Consider the following 22,250-nt stretch of genomic DNA (forward strand, 5'->3'; position numbering starts at 1 on the left):
ACAGCCATCTATGTTCTTTGTATGCTTCCTTGTTGTTCACCCATTGTTTTGTTCAGTGCAATGTTCATATTCTCATTCCAATGTGGTCCAAATATTTTCCCCTCTGCCCCCACCTGCTTCTTCTCACTCACTTCCACTGGCTTATTTCTGTCCCTTGTTATGACTTTTGAGCATTTTATCTGAACTTTAGTTTTATTTTATTTTTTTTGCTAGTCTCATTTTTGTATCCCTGTTTTGTTATTTTAACATTATACAGATAGATCTGACAAAGCACTGACAGAACCGGTACTTTGTGTTTATTTTTGTTTCCATCCCTACTAGGGATGCAAGGTCACTAAAGTTTAGATTTATTCAAACAGAAGGACTACCTGACCATCATTTTAATTAATGACCCTATTGTCCTGCACATGCCGTACTGCGGTCTTCCAAATTTTCTTTAAGCCTTGTACTTTAAGCCACCCAATCCTTCACTCAGATGTTTTCCATTCATGTTTTAATCAGATTTTGAAGCTAGGCCAACATGCATACTGTAAATATTTTGAATCTTTTTTTTAATGAGTAGAATAGGAGTTTAGCAGTTTAAATCTTTTTTTTTCTTTCTCAGTGGTCACCCTGCTCTTTTTCCAACCTCTCTCTTTAACCTGTTTATTCAACACTGAGTCGTTATCCCCACAAAAGATACATCATGGAGTGACTACTCACTGCCCTGGATTTTTAAAAAAATAGTAGCTGTGACTAAGACGACTGCACTATAACAGGCCCGTGTATTTTTTCTGTTCTTGGATTGCTTTCTACTACGTAACAAGATATTTTAAAGTATTGTAAAACAGAACCACTTTAAACCATGTGCAAGTTCAAATTTGAACTTATCGAACATGTCCATGGTTTATAGTGGTTCTGTTTTACTTTCTTATTTGGATATTTTGGCACCACTGTATTTGCCTTCACTTCAGCTGTTTTTTTCTTGTCTTGTTTGTTATATTTTACAGTATCCACGTGTAACAATTTTCTGACTGGATATTAGTAGCGGTGATTAAGAAGACTGTACAATAGCAGGCTCATGTATATTTATTCTACTCTTGGTTTGTTTTATAGGATCATAGGATCATCGGAGGTTACTAGGCTATTGGCCCTGAGACCCTTATAAGCCTAGCCAAGAGTTTAGCCCATGTTTAGACAAATCAGCACCAGATGTCCCTGTCCAGCAGGGACATGGGTGGAATCCCAGGGGTATACTTTCTATTTCCCATCCAGTTATCCAGGTTGTGCTTAAAAAGGGATAAAGAGGTACTCTGCTTGATGTGGAGAGGGAGTCTATTCCATAGATGGGGGAGTCTCTGGGACACAAATCTGTCCCACCAACAAATCTTGTTGATGTCACAGACCAGGTTGAGGCCATGTGTGCGGGTTACTCAAGTGGAGCTTGACTTGCGGATATGCAGCAGGCCCATCAAGGTGGGGGCCATGATTAGCTTTAATGCCAGACAGAGGTCACCTCTGAGGAGTCTGTATGAAACTGAGTAGAGGGATAAGGTTTTTAGCCTAGCTGTGTATGGTAGATGTTTGAGGCCCTGGATTGTCCTGGTGAGGAACCTCTGCAGTCTTTCCAGCTGCTGCTGCATGTGCTTTGCAAGGTACATGCCCAAAGGGACATTGTACTCAATAATGGGTCTTATAAGGGAAGAATACAGGGATGTTATGACTTCCTTGTCCCTGGATGAGACCCCCTTACTTATGAGGTGGGCCATGTAGAAGCCTTTCTGTACAACAGAAGCAACATGGTGGTCAAAAGTCAGGTTGCTATCAACCTGGGTGCCAAAATCCCTCATGACTAATTGCATGCTTAGGACATTGTTATTAATGTGATAATTTGTGGGGATGTCACTCTCTCCAAAGGGGATGATGATGCATTTTTTGGTATTTAGCTTGAGGCCATGTTTCTGCCACCAGTCATTTGTCTGAGTGAGACTGTCTTGGAGGATTGTACACATCACTAGGGGAATTCATGACAGCACCCAGACTGCAGTCCTCTGCAAACCTGGTCTGCCATAGCCCACTGGTTTTGGCCTGCACCTCAGAAAAGTATATCCCAAACACAGAAGCCCCAAGACCGAACCCTTGGGTATGCCGCTTGTTACAAATCTACTGCTTGAGGTGCCTTCCCCTATTTGGACTATGTGGGTTCTATCAGTGAGCCAGTTTGCTACCCATCTGGTAAGATATACTTAGTTGAGAGAGTTTATCTATTATTTCTGAGTGGGGAATAGTGTCAAAGGCTTTGGCCAGGTCAGTGTAGGTTGTGTGCACCATCTTCTACTGCTTAATGAGATATTTTACAGTATCCACGGGTAGGAATTTTTGGATATACTCAATTCAATTGCCTAATTTGACTATTTGCAGAATCCTAGAGGTAGATCTCTATTTAGATGAATTAAGCGATACACTAAGGGCAAGCTACTGAGGCTAGGTAGGTGACATGTTTAATCTTGGTTTATTGCTTTTAGCTAGGAGCCATAGACATGTTCACCTTGTACTGATTTTTTTTACCTGGTTTTCCCATAGATGGTATTCCTACCTACCTGGATCACCACCTAAAGGGGCAGAGACTTTCTTTTTTATACTTTTTTATTTTTATTTTTGTTTATAAATTGCACAACATAGAATGATTTCCTCACTGCTGTAGACATGAGCTGGACAAAGGCTAGATTAATGTGTGCCCCCAAGTCCCTGACTACTGGGTCAGCTCTTAGTGGCATGTTGTCAACATGATAGTTACCAGGGGTGGATGACTTCACGAAAGATACTATTATGCATTTCTTGGTATTTAGTTTTAGTCCATGGCTCTGACACCAGTTATTTGTCTGTGTCAGCCCCTCCTGAAAAACATTTGTGTCAGTGTGAGATTCAATGACAGCTCTTAATTTGCAATTATCTGCAAATTTAGTCAGCCAGAGACCACTGACATTGGCAATGAGAAGTAAACGGCAAAAAGGTACAATCGCAGAACTAACCCCTTTATAGAGATGGACTCCCCATTTCTAACTTCCTGTGTCCTGTATGTTAGCCAGCTGGCTATCTACCGAGTAACATAAGGCTTTATACCTAATCACTAGAGTTTGTCAACAATCTCCAATTAAATATTGTGTCAAATGTCTTGCCAGATCAAGGTTGGCAGTATGAAATGTTTTGCCCTCATCCATTGCTTTGGTGACCTTCTCAAAGAAATCCACCTGGATAAAGAGGCATGACCTACCCTTGAATAAACCAAATTAGGTTGGGTCCAATGTTTGGAGGTTTTCTGTTATTATTGATCATTTCCATGATAAAAATAAGTAGATAGGACCTCAGTTTAACATCTCATCCATAGGATGGCACACTTGGGAGTGCAGCATCCCCCTGCAGTTTCAATAATCAGTCTACCTGGTTTGGAAATAGAACTCACAGCTTTCTGTACCAAAGGCAAATGTGCTACCTGCTCTGCCACTGACACTGCTCTAGGAGAGACAGTAAGAACATGTAAAGTTCACACAGACACTGGCTAGAGGTCAGGAAGAGATTGAACCCCAGAGCCACTGTGCAGCCCCTCACTAAATAACAGTGACGATAACTTAGCCCTTGCAGATCTGAATCAACGTGCTTTTTACAGTTTTATGAAACAGTCAGTACTGCACTTGCTAATGGCATTATCTCTGGTGTGTTAGACTTGGACTTCTCAAAGTCCTTTAATAGCATTCTTCATCCTGTAATAATGTGATCTTTAATAAGCCCAATCCTAGGCCCTGTATATGCAATCTCTTCATTACCTATTAATGTGACTTATTGGGTATCCAAATATGCAGATGATATCACACTTGGTGGGCTTTTACCTTCCTCATCTGGTTTTCTGGCATTCAACTCATATGTTTCTGATGCATTTGGATAGCTAAACAAACATAGATTGCATATTAATTCTGCAAAAGCGGTGTGATGTACTTAGGCTCCTTCAGACCTGACCAAGACCTTATCTTTGGTATTATTATGGTTAATGAAATCAGAGGTGCCAGAAGCTGTTGAAGACTGGGGGGGGGGGGGGGGGTGAGAGGGGCACTTAGTGATCTAAAAATTGTGATTTTTTTAAAACTATTTACTACCACAACATAGGTTCACTTGGAGAATGTTTTAAGCTTAGCCACTTTCCCTTTTGGTGCTTGAATTAACATTTCCTGGTTGGTCTTACCTATCCCATGGCTGTTAATTGTATATTAGCCCTAGTGAGAATAAATGTGATCATACTATAGATAATTTGAGGAGACCCGTGTAAGGGATGCAGCATTTAGGAACTGCCTCTATCCATTAGTGGCATGAGGGGTAATTCTGGAGTACATTTTCTATTACCCATCCTTAGATCCAAGTTGCATTTAAATATGGATAGGGATGAGCTTTGTTTTACTTGAATGGATAGTCTGTTCTGGAACAGTGATAGCCTCTATGATATACATCAGTCTCTCCACAACATTCAGTTTAGATACCTGGACTGAGCATTTCTGATGCCATTTGACTTTCTGATGTTCAGTAGGTCCATCTGTATTAGGTCGAAGGATGCCTTGTATGCCAGACATGTCACCTCTAAGCACTCTGACACTACGATACTGAGTATAGTGATAAATCTTTGAGGTGGTCCATGCAAGCCCTATTGTTTAGGACTTATATCCTTTTAGTAAGGTATCTCTGTGGGTATTCCAATTGTTGCATGGGTCTGGACAGATACATGCCAAAGTGGGCATTATACAAAATGATTGACCTAATGAGTGCTTTGTAAAGGGGGACAATAACATCTCTAGATCTAGTCAAAATTAATTTGTTTATAAGCTATGCAATATAGAAAGGCTTACTTATGACTCAAACGTTAGGTCACTGTACACACAAGTTCCCAAATGCCAAAGAACTGAGTCAGTTCTCAGGGGGCATTGTCAATTTGGCAGTTCCTTGGAGTAGAGGACTTCCCAAAGGATATGATAATGTATTTCTTGGAGTTTTGTTTCTATTCATGATTCTGGCACCAGTTATTGTTTGGGACTAACCTTCCTGCATGATGGCTAAGTCATTTGTGGATTCAATAACTGTCCCTAGCTTGCATTCATCTCAAACTTAGTTGGCCAAAGCCCTTTGGTATTTCCTTTTACTTTTGAGATGTATATGCCAAACAGAAAAAGTCTCAGCACTGAGCCCTGGGGGACTCCATTGGTGAGTGGTCTCTTCCTCTATTTTGATCTCCTGCATCCTGTGAGCAAGCATACACCTATGCATTCTTTGATTCACCTTCCTGATTGTATTAACCTGATTGTATTAAATTATATTCCTTGTATAATACAGCACCACTTGTTAGGATGTGTTTTAAATTTGTAGTTTGGAACTGTCTTCTAGTGAGCAATGAAATAAAATATGTATCAATAATGACAAAACTACCCATTTCAGAAAATATCACCCATAAAAGGCCACTCAAACTTCTGTCATTACAATCCACCAATATCAGTAAATATGCAAAATCTCTGAAGAAGTAAGTCATCAAAATAATTCCACATTAAAGGGATCTGTAACTAATGAAGAGGGTGCTGCTAGCAAACAACTTTATATTTCATTGTTTCATCTACAAATAAAGTGCCTGTTGCCCTTGAGGAATAAATTGCCCATGTTACATTAAAAAAATGATAAACTAGTAATATTGCGATAGGGAATGGATGGCAAACTGATAACAGAAACATAGTTACTAAGTAACTCCTCCAAAGGCGGACATTCATAGGACTGCAGCATCCACTCCCTTTAAAGTACAACACAGTACAGTATTAGTGATCCATCTGCATACTGTGGGAGTAGAACCCACAACCTTCTGCATCAAAAGCAAGTATACCACCTGGTGTGCTACTAACAATGCAAGTGACTTAGCAAAGTAGCACTAAACTTCCCTTTCCCTGAGGGTCTCAGGTCCTTGTACAATCCACTTGACACTCAACTAAATCTCTCAACTTTGCAACACAAGAAATCTGGAAAAAGGGAAAATTTATTTGGGGGGGCAAAGGCCCATAACCAGGGACACATTTTAAATATTGCTCGTATAATCTTAGAAAGTTGCTAAAAATAAAGTGTTTTGTGTTACCATGTGTTTCCTGAAAGATAGGAAGACTAAAACTTAAGGGGCTATCATGATTTACTGAATTCAGTTCTCACTGATTTGCCAGAAAACCACAGATTTTAAGAGGAACAGAACAAAAGTATGAGCCAAATATTCTATGAAAATCTGGACAGTTGAGGGTTATGGACTCAACTCCCTTAATCACAAGTGGTGGTATGGGTAGAGAATTCAGGCTCTTGTTTGAGCCTCAGTAAGAGTAACCACCAGGTATACCTATCTGGGGCATTTTACACACACACACACACACACACACACACACACACACCCACACACACACACACACACACACACTCCTGTAACATCGAGCAATAAGAGAACAAGAACAGCTAATTTAGTTAGTTTAACTTCTGCATACGAATCCAGGTTAGCATGAAAACTTCACTTTATTAATTTTCTCCGACAGGTCTTGCAGCTGTAAAAGTGGTGGGGGGCGGGGCTAACCCTCCTAAGCTTCCTGAAACTCGCTTGCAAGTACGGCTGGTGCAAACGGCCAAAACACTAAACACAAAATTTAAAAAAAGCAGCCAGCACCATAGTGTATTTAGCACTCATATAGTTTAATGAATGATAGTGGCTCCAGCAACATCATACCGGTTTCGGCATTACTGCCTTCTTCAGTGATAAAGCATCATGTAAGCAGACACCACAAGCATACAGTATATACTTATCCAAAATAAATAAATTATATTCTTCTTCCTGTTACATCATTTCCTGTGTAAATCAAAATATTAATTTAAAGTTGGCCATTAAGACCAGGAGAAAAAAATACCAGCCAGCTTAATTAGCCAAGTCTTCTCCTTTTTGTTTAAAATGGAATGCCAGCCAAGTTTGTTACTTCTTTCCCCCTGAATTTTATCAATAATCATGAAATAAAATTTGGCAGAATTATGGGAGGTACAATGCCTATACAGACATCCACGGTGGTGCAGCGGTAGCATAGTTGCCTCACAGCAAGAGGTTCTCCCGTTCGATTCTCGGCTGGAGTGCGGGGAGTGCCTGCTCTGTGGAGTCTGCATGTCCTCCCCGTGGTTGGGTGGGTGTTTGAAAGACATGCATAAATGGGTGTGCCTTCGTTGAAGGTTGAACATTGAGCTGGCACCTTGGCATTCATAAAAATCTACTGCCAATCATTAGCGGACCGGAATTCCGCTGTGACGACCCCTAACTGGGGAAAAAGCCGAAAGACAAACAAACAACAATTCCTATACAGAGCATTAGTTAGTCACTTATTACGTATATCATCGATGTGTTCAGACATGTGAATACATAAAGGACGGGAGGTTTGACCTATGTAAAATGCTGAGCACAAACATGTGGCCAAATATACAACCCAGTCAGTTCCACAATTAGCAAAAAATCTTATATCATAAACCTGACTGGTGTTTGAGAACTGTTTTGATTTATACATAACCTTACAAAATGTACAGTGGCCACATGGAAATGAACCCAACAATTTGTCCCCGGTAATTGTCAGTTGATAACTGGATGGACCCCTGGTTCTGTCATGTTTATAATGTGAAAAATATCCTCCCAGGGACTTCCCCCTACGAAAAGAAAACTGAAACTTTGGGTTAAGAACCTGGGACAAATCTTCATTGGCCAATAGTATATACCAGTTTCTGACCACCACATCCCTAACAAAATTAGTGTTATGCTCATAAGTCGTGACAAACCTGATTACATCTGAATCATCCTTAGATGCTTTATTTTTATACTGCAACAACTATGATCTTTCCTGTTTAGAAGCCCATTCACTAGCAGACATAATATCATGCTGCCTATAACCCCTGATCTGAAACCTATGAGTCAGGTCCTGCTGGAATGATACAAAATCATCCTGTGTTGAGCAAATTCTTTTAATACATAGGAATTGAGATTTGGGTATATTTTAATGATGTGGTATGGGTGAAGACTAGAGGCAAACAGTAAGTTGATGTACATGGGGTATTTTCTAAAAACTTGAGTTCTTAGGGTATCATCAGGATTCCTGATGACTGTAACATCTAGAAAATTAATTTGTTGGGTTTCACAATTCAAGGTAAATTCTATCCCCCACTTGTTATCATTTAAATACTGTACAAATTCCAACAAAAATTGCCTGTCCGCTCTCCATACCAACCAACAATCATCTAAAAATCTACTCCAGATGTCTATCACATTCAAAAAGATGGTATAGGTATCATCATATATCAGTTGTTCCTCCAGGTATCCCATAAATAAGTTAGCATATATGGGAGCAAAAGATACACCCATAGCTGTATCCTGTGTCTGCTAGTAACACTCCCATTGAAAATAAAAAATATTTTTAGATAAAACATGTTCGGCCATACACACCAACAATGTGTTAATACCCGCCAGATATATATCAGCCCTCTTTAACCAATATTCCAGCACCTGTAGCCCTGCCCAATGGGGTATATTGGTATATAGAGCTTTCACATCCAGCGTACAAAGTAGCCAAGTCGATTCTAATTGTGTATCTGATATAAATTTCAAGAACTGTGTAGTGTCCTGTATCCTAGCTCTTATTAATTTCAAAAGTGGTTGTAAGTACTGTGTCAGAAAAACAGACAATGGTTCTGTTAAGGATCTTATGCCTAAAACTATAGGCCTACCTGGAGGTTTATCCAGACTTTTATGTATTTTAGGTAACAGATATAGTAACTGCTTTTTAGAGTCTTTCACCATCAGGTGTTGCATAATTGAATCTTCAATAATTCTCTCTTCTACAGCCTGTCTGAGGAATAAGTCAATATCCTTCTTAAAACTCATAGTGGGGTCTACTGGCATATGCATATAATGCTGAGGGTTAGACAATTGTCTATTTCCCTCAGCCAGATAATAATCTGTATCCATAATTATCATTGCCCCACCCTTATGAGCTGGCAGAATAACTATATTTGTATTATTTTTCAAATTAATCAAGGCCTTTGTTCACAAACCGTCAGGTTATGACTGAGCATACAAGAATGAAACAGTTTGAAAAGTAAATCTTTGAGAACCGCTTGCTGAAAAATGGACACATGTTTGTTCATCGGGGGGGGGGGGGGTGAAATCAGACTTCAAAAATTTAAAATCAGTAGATCTTTGTGAACTTTTCCTAGGACTAAAAAATAATGTAAGGTTAAGTCTTCGACAAAAGGCCAATACATCATCTACCATAACATCTTCTTCAACAAAAAAAACAGGAACATAGTTGAGTCTTGTATTTAACAATTGTTTTTACCCATCTGTTAATTTAACAGAAGAAATGTTATGAATGTTATAATATTGATCTACCGTGCTAGCAATGCTTGTATTAAGCCTTCCACCGTGTTTATTTCTGTGCTTTCCTCCACCACTATGTTTACCAAGTCTAAAGGGTGGTCACGGCTACATTGTATTTTGGGGATTCCTGTATATTAGGACCATCTATAGCTGTGACTGATGAGTCCTCCCCTGACGTACTACTATAACTAGAACCTGTCTTTTTGAGGATAGATCTGGGTCTTTTCCTCTTTGGTGCTGTAGTTGGTTTCCCAGAATCTAGAAATTTAACATTTCTTTGATAATCAAATGGTTACCCCTCTGGTAATCCCCCAGGTCTCTATTAAATTTACGTATTTTTTTGTCCTTGATTTGTTTCTTAAAGACCAATAAATCCTTCATAAGCTTATTCAGACAGGTGGCATAGTGAGGCTGTCCTTCATACAATTTTAATTCCTCACACACTGTTTTAATTTCCCCAATATTATCCTCAATTATTCGTTCATAATAGGAGGATAAAATGTTTACAAATGTTATAAAGGCATTTTGTTGTGCTGTGCCCCTTTCCTTCAGTAATGTTTCATCCATTTTACCTACCAGTGGTTGTATTTTAATCCTCAATCCTCTGGGGGTAATATTTTTATTTTGCTAGTCCTTGAATAGGTTGAGATGCCATACATTAGTCCGTAGTGTTCTCATATTTTTATTCAGTTTATTAAATAACTATTTTCAGCTGTCAACTGGATCCATACTTTCCCTATTCGTAACCCCATCAACTGATGTTGCCAAACCAAAAACTTGTATATCATTCTTATCGGCACATAGGCCTTGTAAGATAGTATTCAGATCCATGACCATAAGCTTCACAATCCCTATAATATTTCACACACTTATGATGTTTTTTAAAATGAGAAATTTCAATACAATCATACGCATTAACTGGTCAATTGTAGCATATATGCCACATTAGACCTATGGTATCCTACAAACTACTCAAAAGATGCCCATTCAATTAAGATGGTATATATATCTCCAGGATTGGTAATTAAAATATGGGACAGACCTCACTGGTTAACCATTTAGTCGTCTATCTCCAGAGGTGTACTTTACTCTAATCTCATGAAGGGTTCAATCCCCCATGCCCCAAAAAGCGGTGGCTAAATATAAAAATTGAATATTTCCTTTTTAGTATGGACCTAACCTCCTGTTATCAGGCAATCCACCTGATTCATCAGAAACAATATATAACTGTTCAGGACATAAGTATGAAGATGGTACATCAACTTACATGTATCCCGTTTCCATGCCTGTACTAAAAATACTAGACCCACTTCAAGATTTATAATGCAGTCCAAGCGTTTTAATCAAATCACATATTGTTATAAAAATCAATGCCTAGTTTGATATTATAAAAATAAATACTGTCCATTTGCTATTTCACATTAATTCAAATGATAAAATCCATTGCTGTAAACATGGGTCACAATATATATTATAATGGGAATATACCCCGTAAGAGTAGTAAAGTTAGTAGGAGAAAACTCTTTCAATTTTCAAAGCACTGTTATTATGCTATGCCTCCCCTCAGGATCACTATGTCACAAATTCCCAACTAGGTTTGGATGTGAAAACGCAATGCTGGAATCAAGAAATGACATCGTTGTATGACAATAAATGGAAAAAGACCAAACAACCCAATTCAAGTATTAATGCACCAAACCCCTCCCCATTGACTCATATCCAAGATGAAGTGGGTTCCTATAGTCCAGAAATGTTCGACTCAGAGTCTATTCATAAAATACCAGTTAGATGACATAAATTGCCCATTCACAAGTTAGTTCCAGACCCACAATCCAAATAACGTGCTGATACAGTTAGAACCCATGTATATTAGGTACTCTCAATGGCTAAAATGCGGTCGCTTATCTTGCCCTGAAAAAATACCGCTACACCATAGATACCCATCACAGTCACAGTTCAGATGTAAGGATACGGCACAATCCACTGCAATGGCCTCTGGTTCCCCCTGGATCTATTGTTCTGGCACCCATGCATGAGATCCCTGAATACAAGGACTTAGGAGTATAAAATATCTCAAACTTACAATATAAGGATAATGCTTCTAATGTCAAAACAAAGGTCATATGACTTATAGGATTATTTTTAAAAAATTTTCAGCACTAGCTCAACATCTTTTCTGGTAAAATTATTTACAACCTGTGCTAGACTCATTATCGAATACAATTCCTCTTTTTGTTCTTATTCTAAAGGTGATCTCTCATGTTAGAAGTGCAAAAATGACATTTAGAAAAAGAATAACTGATTGTAAAACACTGTCTTATAGTGCATGCCTAGAAAAACTCACTGTATATTCAAGACGTTATCACTGGCTATGAGGCAGATTATGTAAAGCATACTGTGCTCTCTACAATGAAGAATTCTGTCTCCTATTGAATATTGATATCCTGCAAACAAATAAATCATCTAGAGGATGTAATCGTACCTTCCAGATTCTTAACTGTAAAATGGCCTTGAGTGCTAAATGTATATCTCAGTGTAAGAAACTTCTCTGTGTGGAAGATTTTCAGTCCATATACCTCTAGTTAATCACTGTGTATTAATCAGATCAGACAGTAGTAGAAGTAGCGAACTTAAACTCGTCTTAAGTCAGAAAAATAATAAAAAATATGTAATTTGAAATATTGTTCAGAATTGCTAAGTATTCAAAAGTAATCCAAGCAAGGTAGGCAGTCTGTTTCCAGTTGAAAATCCTTTATTAATTACACAGACAAGCGATCCAAGTAAAACAAATATAGAGTAATAGTTTCCTCACAAGCTTTCTAAATATATATATATACTTTTTATCAGGCAAGTGAGTGGTTTATTGTGCTGTAAAACAAAGTATTATTGGTTGTTGTTGTTGCTGTGTCTTTCGGCTTTTCCTGGTTAGGGGTCGCCACAGCGGAACTCCGGTCCGCTAATGATTGGCAGTAGATTTTTTAAGTTCAGTTACAGACAACTGCTAAGGCATCAGGAATCATATCCATCTGTAGCAAACACGTGCCACTAAATAACATTCACTCTCTCAACCTCTGTGCCTTGAGTAGAATCATTTGGTTGAGAAGTAGCTAGGGAAGTCATGGACAGACTTCCTGGTTTGAGGAAAGAAGCCATGTAAGAAACAACATATGGGTTAGAACAACTAAAGATCTGTCTAAAGGGAGCAAACTTTGGGCAGTTTTGTATTACATGAATTAGTAAGCAAGTCTTTCTTTTGTCCAACACCAGGAATCAAAAACTTATTAACTTCTTTCCCACTCATGGTCTCTGACCTGTACTTCTCTCCTACCCTATATACAGACCTATAGTCTGTCCTGCTCCAGACACAGAAAACTTCTTCTACAAAATGAGATATCTCAGTCATGAATCTTTAATCTTTGCTGCTGTCCTACTCCAGACACAGAAAGCTTCTTCTAAGAACTGCGATTATCACTCATGCAGGAAACATATTCTAAAACTTGATATTCCCCACTCAGGGGTCTCTGACCTCCACTTTTGTCCCACCTCAGACATTAAAATCTTCCCCAGTCATGAATGTTTGGCCTGTACTTCGATCCAATGTCAGAAACAGAAAGCTTCTTCTGGGAACTGATATTCCTTAGTGATGATTGTTTGACAAATACTTCTGTCCTATGCCAAACATAGAAAGCTTCTCAGTCATGAATCTCTGTCATGCACTTCTGTTGCATATCAGACACAGAAAGCTTCTTCTGGGAATTGATATTCCTTAGACATGAGCTTGACATGTATTTCTGTCCTACCCAGACACAAATAGCTTTCTCTTGGATCTAAGATTTCCCACTCGTGTCTCAGACTTGGAGCTGCTCAGAAAAACTCCATGAAGCTGCCAAGTAGTCAGAAGCAAACTGCTTGTCATTGCCCATTCCCAAATGGCATGTCTTTTTGGAAGGGGAAATTATTCAGTTCTGCACTGTTTGGTGATGTCAGCCATCAGGGAGAGATTGGCAGAATGGGTAAGGTGTTCACCTTACAACTGCAAGGTGTAGGGTTTGATTCTTACACGGTGTAATTAGCTAAATGTAAGAGTGCACTGCTACATTGATTAAGGAGATCTGATTCCTTCTTAAAGCTGTATATCATTTACTTGTCTCTAGAAAGCCATCAGAACATACTGGGTGTTGGCAGAACAAAGAGAATGAACAGAATGAATGAACACAGAGTACAGGTGCCTGGTCATATTATATCAGTCTATGGCACTAAGTATAAAGATGCCACATAGAAGTAACAGGAACATAAAGAATGATAGAAGGAAAACTGGCTAAGCAGCAATTCATCATATTCATCTTGGTGACTAGTCTCACTAAAATCCTCCCCCACTAACTATATATAGGGGATTCATACTAAGCTAACTGCCCTTGCGGGCCATTTTAAGCCTAGCCAATTATCCCTTGTGAGACTCAAACCCTGCATCTTGTGTTTGTAAGGCAAACACCTTAACCATTAGGCCACCCTCCTAACCCCTATATGAATAGATTCATATTAATCAGTTGTTGGAATGCATTTCTTTTTTTCATATGTAGGTCACCCAGACATAACAACCTATTTGTCTATTGATACAAATTCAGCATAATTTCATAGGTAAATAGTTTCTTATTAAGCTTACATCAGGAACACCATTGAGAAGCTGAGCCACATAACTCTGTACTGGTGGGAGACTTCATTAAGTTGGTGTCCCACATATCTCAAGTGAAAATTTGGGATCACCCATCCAGCCATCCAAACTGGTTTTAAAGATTGCAGAGGAAGTACTCGATATATAAGGGCAGACTATTCCAGAAATGGGGACACATCCAGCTAGGTACCTGTCACACTATTTGGTGCTGCTGCTCTGTTAGTATAAGCTTTGGTCTCTAGCTCATGTGTTTGCTGTACCACTAGTTCTACTCTGATGAAGGAATTCAAACCGTGATGGGTTATTTGTAGCATGAAAGGCTAAGTGGAGATAACCACTCTGGCATCTGTATGACACTGAGTAGATGGACAGGGCACTTACAAGTGACAATAATGCACTTCTTGGCATTTAATAAGAACCTATTTTGGTACACCAGGTCCCTGAGCATAAGTTATTGAAGTAAGGCCTAGGGATTAGAGGAAGAACTAGAAGTGAGTCCCAGCTTGCATTTTTCTGCAGACTAATTCATGGGTCTTGATTCATGATATGAAAATCAGAAAGGTAAATGCTGAACAAAAAGAGGTCCCAGCACTGAGCCATATGGAACACCACTGGTCACCTTCACACTCTCTGATGAGGTACCTGCCACCTGCACAGTATGGGTTCTCTCTTTTGGCAAACTGGATAGGAATCTTACCTTATAGAGCTCTATCTGTAATGCATTTACTGTGCTAATTAGGCTAACATGGGGAATAGTGTCAAATGCCTTGGCCAGGTCAAGGTATACTCTGTGGACAGTATAACCCTTGTTAACAGCAGCTTGTGTTAACTTTTTAAAGAAGTTAACCAGATTAATTTGGATCTATCCTTGACAAAGCCAAATTGCTGTGGGACTAGCCTGATGAGATTTTTAATATCATAGTTTTTCAAGTCAGTTATAATGTATGTTCCATGGCTTTGCAAATGAGACTTGTCAGGGTGATGGGCCTCAAATTACTGTGGTCAGTAGTGTGGCCATCTTTAACAAGCAGTATCACTACTGCTGTGCACCAAATGTCAGGGACAAAGTCTGTGGCTAAACTCAGATTAAATAGTTTAAGAGTGGGCTTGCCATGGCTTGCTTAGTGCTATCTATTAAACAATTGTTTAAGTACATTATCAGGTCCCACGGACAAAGTATTTTTGGTCTTGAAAAGCACCTTTAGAACATATTCCTTAGTGTTGATGGCGGGTTGAAGATATTCAAGGATAAGTGGAATTTGGATAGTTGGAAGCTGTCTTAACTTCTAGGTACCACTAGTTGTGGATGTCGCAATACTTCTGCACAGTGCATAGTACCACAAGTGGATGTTGCAATACTGCTGCACAATGCATAGTACCACACTAAAATGCCTTAGTTATAGCAACCAATTAGAGCAAGAAAAAGTGCAACAGAGCATGCCATCCAATAGCAATGCACTTACGTTTTGTCTCAGTACCAAGCAAAGCCCACAGATATTCTAGATTTTCTTTTCTGCCATCAAAAAGAGCCAGTGTACTAATTTAAGGACAAGGCCACTACTTCAGAAATAAAAATATTGCAGACTGCATCAGTACACTCAATATTCAGTAATTCAAACAAAAAAAAAGTTATTTAGCCTGGTGTTCCTGGCTTCGGGTTGTAGCGTTTAGATATGGTTTCAGCAGGTCATAAATGGAGTGCTTAATTTGGCATGCAGCTTTTCCTAAATGCTAAAACACCTTATTAACAGGTAACAACTGTAGTAAGGAAAAGCTAAAAAACGAGCAGAAGACAAACCGAGAATCTAAACAGCAATAACAAACTAATAACAGGAAAAACCTGTAGTAGAACAAACAAACAGACTATAGCACTTCACAAACCAACAAACTCTTTAATGAAAGTTGAGCACTTTCATTCCAGTATTCAATGAAACTTCATCAGAATTACATTAGAATTAAAAGACCCCACATTAAATAAGAATTAAACAATATCATATGACCTTTTAGCATTCAAATAATGCAAGTTTAATACAAATCCATGTTAAAAAATACACATGGTTAAGCATTTGTGTGAATAAGACATCATCAGAACCATGAACAAAACTGAGGAAGTGACCTATAAAAATACATAAATTGACACACTTACCTTTATGCCTTACCTCGTGTGCAAGGAACATACATGTTATGTACGGTGTACCCATTACAACCTAAAGGCTTTTGTATACTGGCTGGACATTGAGATCTCCTTGGCTTGGGATCGGAATTGTGAAGAATACTGCAACAGTTCAACAAATTACATGTATTCCTAGGTCCATAGCATAATCTCCTCTTTAGAGATGGCCAATTCCTGAAAACAAACTTAGGTATCTCACCCACCACATTTTTAATCTGATCATCAGAAGTTAAAATGCCCAGTTTTGCCTGATAACTTGGCAAACACAATCAACATCACGGGCAAACTTCAAAGTCAACCTAAGATCTCCATTTCTCCTTGTCTTTCTCTTACGATAGCCTCTATCATAGAAATGTTGTGCCAAACTATCCACTGCTTCTCTGGTTTCCTCCCAGATTCCACAGTGTCTGGAGTATTTCTCCCTTGGCCCCCACTGAAAATGGGCTCTGTCCCAGTCAGACTTTTCCAGTAAACAAATGTTAAATAAATAAAATAAAATTATGACACCATGTGCTATTTATTATACTGTCATACTGAGAGATGCCAGCTTTTAACTGTCCAAGTTCTTCATTTGAAGTGGATTGGCTTAGAAACATGAATCATGGAAAATACATACCGAATTAGCTTAGATTTGAATCATGTGACATACATACTCAATTAGTTAACTCCTAATATTTAAAGCTATATTATACATATACTACAACAATACTAATTATATGGTCCAACTTGTTTTTTTGTTTGTTTTTTGTTTTAAAGAAGCTACATTCTTCAGCCTTACTGTCATTTAAAAGGAAAAAGTTTAGTGTACAAACTACTCCAAAAAAAATTACAACAACCTTCTTCCAGAGAAAAACTCCAGTGGTCAGAAAAAACAATGCATTCACCAGACAGGTTCATAGGTAATTATTAGGCATGCAATATGAAAAACCATTGATGAGCCTAGCCCGAATTCCCAATTGCCTCCAAACAGTGACTGGTAAAATGAGTTGTTCAATGTCCTACACCACCAGAAGTAGCTTGTCAACAGCTCATAACCTTAATCCTCTGTGCCGTCTGCCAGAGTAACCCTGCGCTCCAAATGCTACACAAACATCTGCACATTTTATTTAAAGCACCTTCCTGAATGTAACAAGAAGATGTGTATTAACTGTGTGGATAATTCAACAAACACTATGTATAAAGTGTTCATCTTTATTGCTTAACTAGTTACAGACTCCTCACCTAATGGTATAACATGCATATCCAATATATTGGACTGCAGAGTCTACAAGCTGTTGTGAGTTTTCTTCATCTTCAACCAGATATAAGGATGTGGCTACCATGTAGCCTTCCAAGATGAGATTGGTCAGACCTCATCTCTATGAACTCCAAAACCTACACCCCTCATTAGCAATTCTAATTCTACCAGTTGTTTTACTGACACCCTTCAGTAGCAATCCTAATTCTACCTGTTGTTTTAATGATACCCCTCAGTATTAATCCTAATCCTACCAGTTGTTTTACTGACACCCCTCAGTAGCAATCCTAATCCTACCAGTTGTTTTACTGACACCCCTCAGTAACAATCCTAATTCTACCTATTGTTTTACTGACACCCCTCAGTATTAATCCTAATTATACCAGTTGTTTTACTGACACCCCTCAGTAGCAATCCTAATTCTACCAGTTGTTTTACTGACACCCCTCAGTAGCAATCCTAATTCTACCTTTTGTTTTACGTACACCCCTAAGTATTAATCCTAATTATACCAGTTGTTTTACTTACACCCCTAAGTATTAATCCTAATTCTAGCAGTTGTTTTACTTAGCCCTCAGTAGCAAACCTAACTCTACCTGTTGCTTTAGGTGTAACCACTAACTAGAATAGTAAAACTCTGCACTGTCCAACTATAACAGAAGCCTTAAATATTTACTTAGGTTTTTGAAATCCAGCATCTTCACTATCAAGAAAATCGCATGGGTAAAGAAGCAAAATGTATTTCTCTGAAGTTCAGATGCATGTTAAAGGAGAAAACATCAAAATCCAACTGTTTCTGATAATGTGACTTCAATGTGTCTTGCTTTGCCCACCTCCTGAATGCTAAATGACTCCTTATGCAAATAAAAAAAAATGTTTAAGTAGCAGAACTGGAAAAAAAACATAGCATATACAATATAATGCTGTCAGCTGGAGTACCTAGTTTGCTTTTCTACTTCCATCAAAGATTTTTGTTGTCTAAGTTCAGTGAATTAGATGTTTGATGGGAGGATGGCATAATGGTTAAGGTGTTTACCTTACATACACAAGGTGCAGGATTTGATTCTCACATGGGGTAATTGGCTAGACTTGAAATGGCCCACAAGGGTAGTTAACCTAGTACTAATCTATGAACCTATGTAATACATTAGGTAAGAAAGGATTAACATTTTTAGGTGATTCCACTGACAAATTATTTTAAACCAAAGGGAGAGAGAAGATGGTGTTGAGTTATTTTATTTTTGAATTTATTTTGATTGCTAACCTGATCAAAGGACCCTTTTTAGCCATTACATATCCAAGAGCAAGAAGGCTCAAAACACATAGCTTAATTCAACTTTGCATCAACAAAAGTGAAGTTGATAGAATTCACGTCACTAGAGCAACAAGAATTTCAGCGAGTTCCAAATCATTGAATGCAACATGCTGAAATCATAAAACTGTGAACACTAAAGGAAGTTCTCTTTTTGCACTGGGTAACCCCCTGCACTCTTCTCTGTGAGGAGACACCACACACCTTCAGACTTATATATAGCTGCTACATGGTTGCACAGCATTAGGTAAAGAGTAAACTCTATAGGTGCTGAAATCTGCTTTCACTGGCTTTGCTTCATACAATTGGCACTCCTAGTTGATACGGATATGTGATGATAGTACCACTGAGTTAACACAGGAAACAGTTGGAAATGAAAACAAATAAAACACCACCTCAGTGATTAAGTTATTGCACTGAGTTCATAATAGTTGCAAACAAAAATACATCCCTTTATCTATAAAGACCTGTCAGATTTCAGGCTCCATTAACTGTTATATTGATAAGATTCCCTAATATAAACACTAGTTAGATGACCTGAAAGTATTTTCTTAATTTCATTGTAGGTAGGGGTTCTGATTTTGGCAAGTAAATGATTCTAGTTAGCCAGGGGAGTTTTTAAAAGCTTTTTCCAGGTCACCAATAAAGCTTTCAGATCATGAGATCTAAAAAAGTAGCTGTTTTTACCTACCTTAAGTTTCTGTACGAGCATAAGGCAATAAGTTAGATATAGTAGCTTGTATGTGAGTGAGGAAATCATTACTATGTCTCAGGCGGTTAACAAGAACCAACTAACCTTGCTTAAAGAAATAAATTATGATGCATAGGGTCCAATGGCAAAATAATATACAGATCTTATTATGGGTAGTTTTTAACAGGGTAACATTACGAGAGGAACGGAGGGCTATAAGAGGATGTACTCTTCTTTAGTTATAAGAAAGTTGATAAAGATAGCCCAATGTGCTTCCCTGATTAAGGTGACTGGATGGAATCTTTAGGTTAACCCCAAGACACTTCAGAACATTGTTGACTCATGCCTCTCCACAGAGGGGTATAAAGGTTAGGAAGGGATCTAGCCCTGTAATATACATGTTCGCTTTGGTTAATGTTACTGCCCTGATGTCTATTATTTGTTTATGTACTCCATTAGCTTATTGAAGTTTAGCATTAGCAGTCATATTACAGAATTCAGACACCCTTAAAAAGACCCTCAAACACAGGACAGGAAACAGTGCATAGCAATCAAGTTTTCAAGAGACCACAAAATTATTTTGAGAATAATCATGGAAAACTGGGTGATCGTAGATAACAACAAGCCCAAAGCAAAACCCTTGAGCCTGGCTTCGGTTCTGTATTGAAAAAAGGAGTATCAGGGACATTTTAGAACCAAAGCACAAAGCAGACCCATGGGGCACATTTTCTTGTAGCCCTGGTACCTACACATATTGCCAAAGACATGAACTGCTCTGATTAGTTCTTATGCCCCAGTTCAAGGAGTTCATTCATCAGCATGACTAAGAGAGACTATAATATTGAAAGAGTTGTTTGTAGTGCACAATGCACTAAATGCAAATGTTTTTATGTGGAAAAAGGTTATCAACACATTGAAAATATGCATTTCCTTTCATCTATCAGGCATACCAGTCAAGATCTGTAAGAACCCAAACACAGGCTCCCTATTCAAATACCAGTACTCAAAATGCTGAGCGCTGACGGATTGAAAAAAAAAAAGACCAAAAACACAGAAGAATGAACCTCGAAAATGACTGTTCTCCTTTAAACTATATTTAGCAGGGGACAATCCCCCTGCACCCCCTGAACTTATATTTTATTTATTTATTTTTTATTTATTGCACTTGTTTACCAGGAAAGTCCAATGGGCCTAAAAGAGCCCATTTTCGGTGGAGGCCCAGTGTGAAAAGCTCCAACAAGAACATAGATGTAGAAAAAAAATGAAACATTAATTGGTACAGCAGTAGAAACAGTGTTACACATAGTGGCTGCAGTAATACATACAGAATATATACCAACTCCAAGATCACCATAACTTGGAGAAAAGGGAATATTCAAAGAAATGGCATTTTGGATATAGTATAAGCAAACCGGTTCTTTCGGCCATTCAGTCTCCATATTTTGTGACTTGCTGCAGCAGGTCCCGACATTTCAAATGTCTACCCCAAATACAGTATGGATTTTGCTGGACACTTGGACTTCACCATTCACATCTTGGACACTGTGCCATTCAAATCTCTGCTTTACTAGAGAAACAGGAGATGGAATGGTAGAGGAAGTTAAATGCCTGCAAGTTTCCAGGAGTGAAAGTCAGGAGCTCTATCAAGAGTGCTTTACCATTTAAAAAGCTAAACCATAACATATTTTAATCAGTGCATTCCCAGGTCTCCAAGGACTTCATGACACTCCTGATTTCTTTGAACTGTTTAGTATTTTGTTTGATTATTAGATTATTAGAGTGGTTAATAGGTTTTTCGGTACATTAAATTTCTTTTTGTAATACTTTGAATTTTCTGCTTTTATATCTTAGTTTATAATCATCACTATCCTTTCATTAATTAATTAATTTATTTATTTTATTTGACATTTGTTTAGCTGGGTGGTGTGACTGCCTCTACAGAACCCGTTTTCAGCAGATGCCCATGAAGAAAAGCATACAGTACAATACAAACACAGTAAAATCCAATCCAATACAAATCACATTAGAAATACTATACAAAATAAGTTGAAAGAGCAAACTATGTTACAAGATGTTACAATATGTGCTACACATCTAGATGATTCTATAGAGTTAAAACATTATAGACAATAATAGTCACTCTCACTATACATGATGTAGTGACCAAAAAATAGTATGTAGGAAGAGCAATGTGTGACATTGACTGCTATAGTACATGAATAAATAAATAAATAGAATGTTAGTTTCAGTTAGGAAAATAATATCCAGAAAGTTAGTGATGCAGAAAGATAGTGAGAGAGTTAAAAAGAGTAGAAGCAATACAGTCTGAGCAGTAGCTTAAGGATATGGTATAGAAAGAGAGGAGGTGTTAGGAGAGCCTTGTGATCTTGCAGACTGTGAAGGATTGAAATGTGACAGAAGAGGAGGATGAGGCTAGTGGGGAAGATGAGGAAGAGCTGAGTATTAGACAGGCTTTATGCAGGAGCAGAGCCATGTATTTTTGAGATGGTTTTTAAAGAGGCTTTGAAATGGGTTAGTGCAGGCATAGACCTGGTAGCTACAGGTAGTGAATTCCAAAGTATAAAGACAGAGTATGAATATAGCAAGTGACCTGGTTTTCTTGTGGGTTTTGAGATAGCAAAGAGATTTTTGTCTTCTGATCATAGGGATTGATTTGGTGTGTAAGGTGTGACTAGACTGGCTAGTGCAGGACAGGCTTAAAAATAAGG

This window comes from Protopterus annectens, chromosome 8.part0 (assembly GCF_019279795.1).
Source record: "Protopterus annectens isolate FY-2018-M chromosome 8.part0, PAN1.0, whole genome shotgun sequence".
NCBI lineage: Eukaryota > Metazoa > Chordata > Ceratodontiformes > Protopteridae > Protopterus > Protopterus annectens.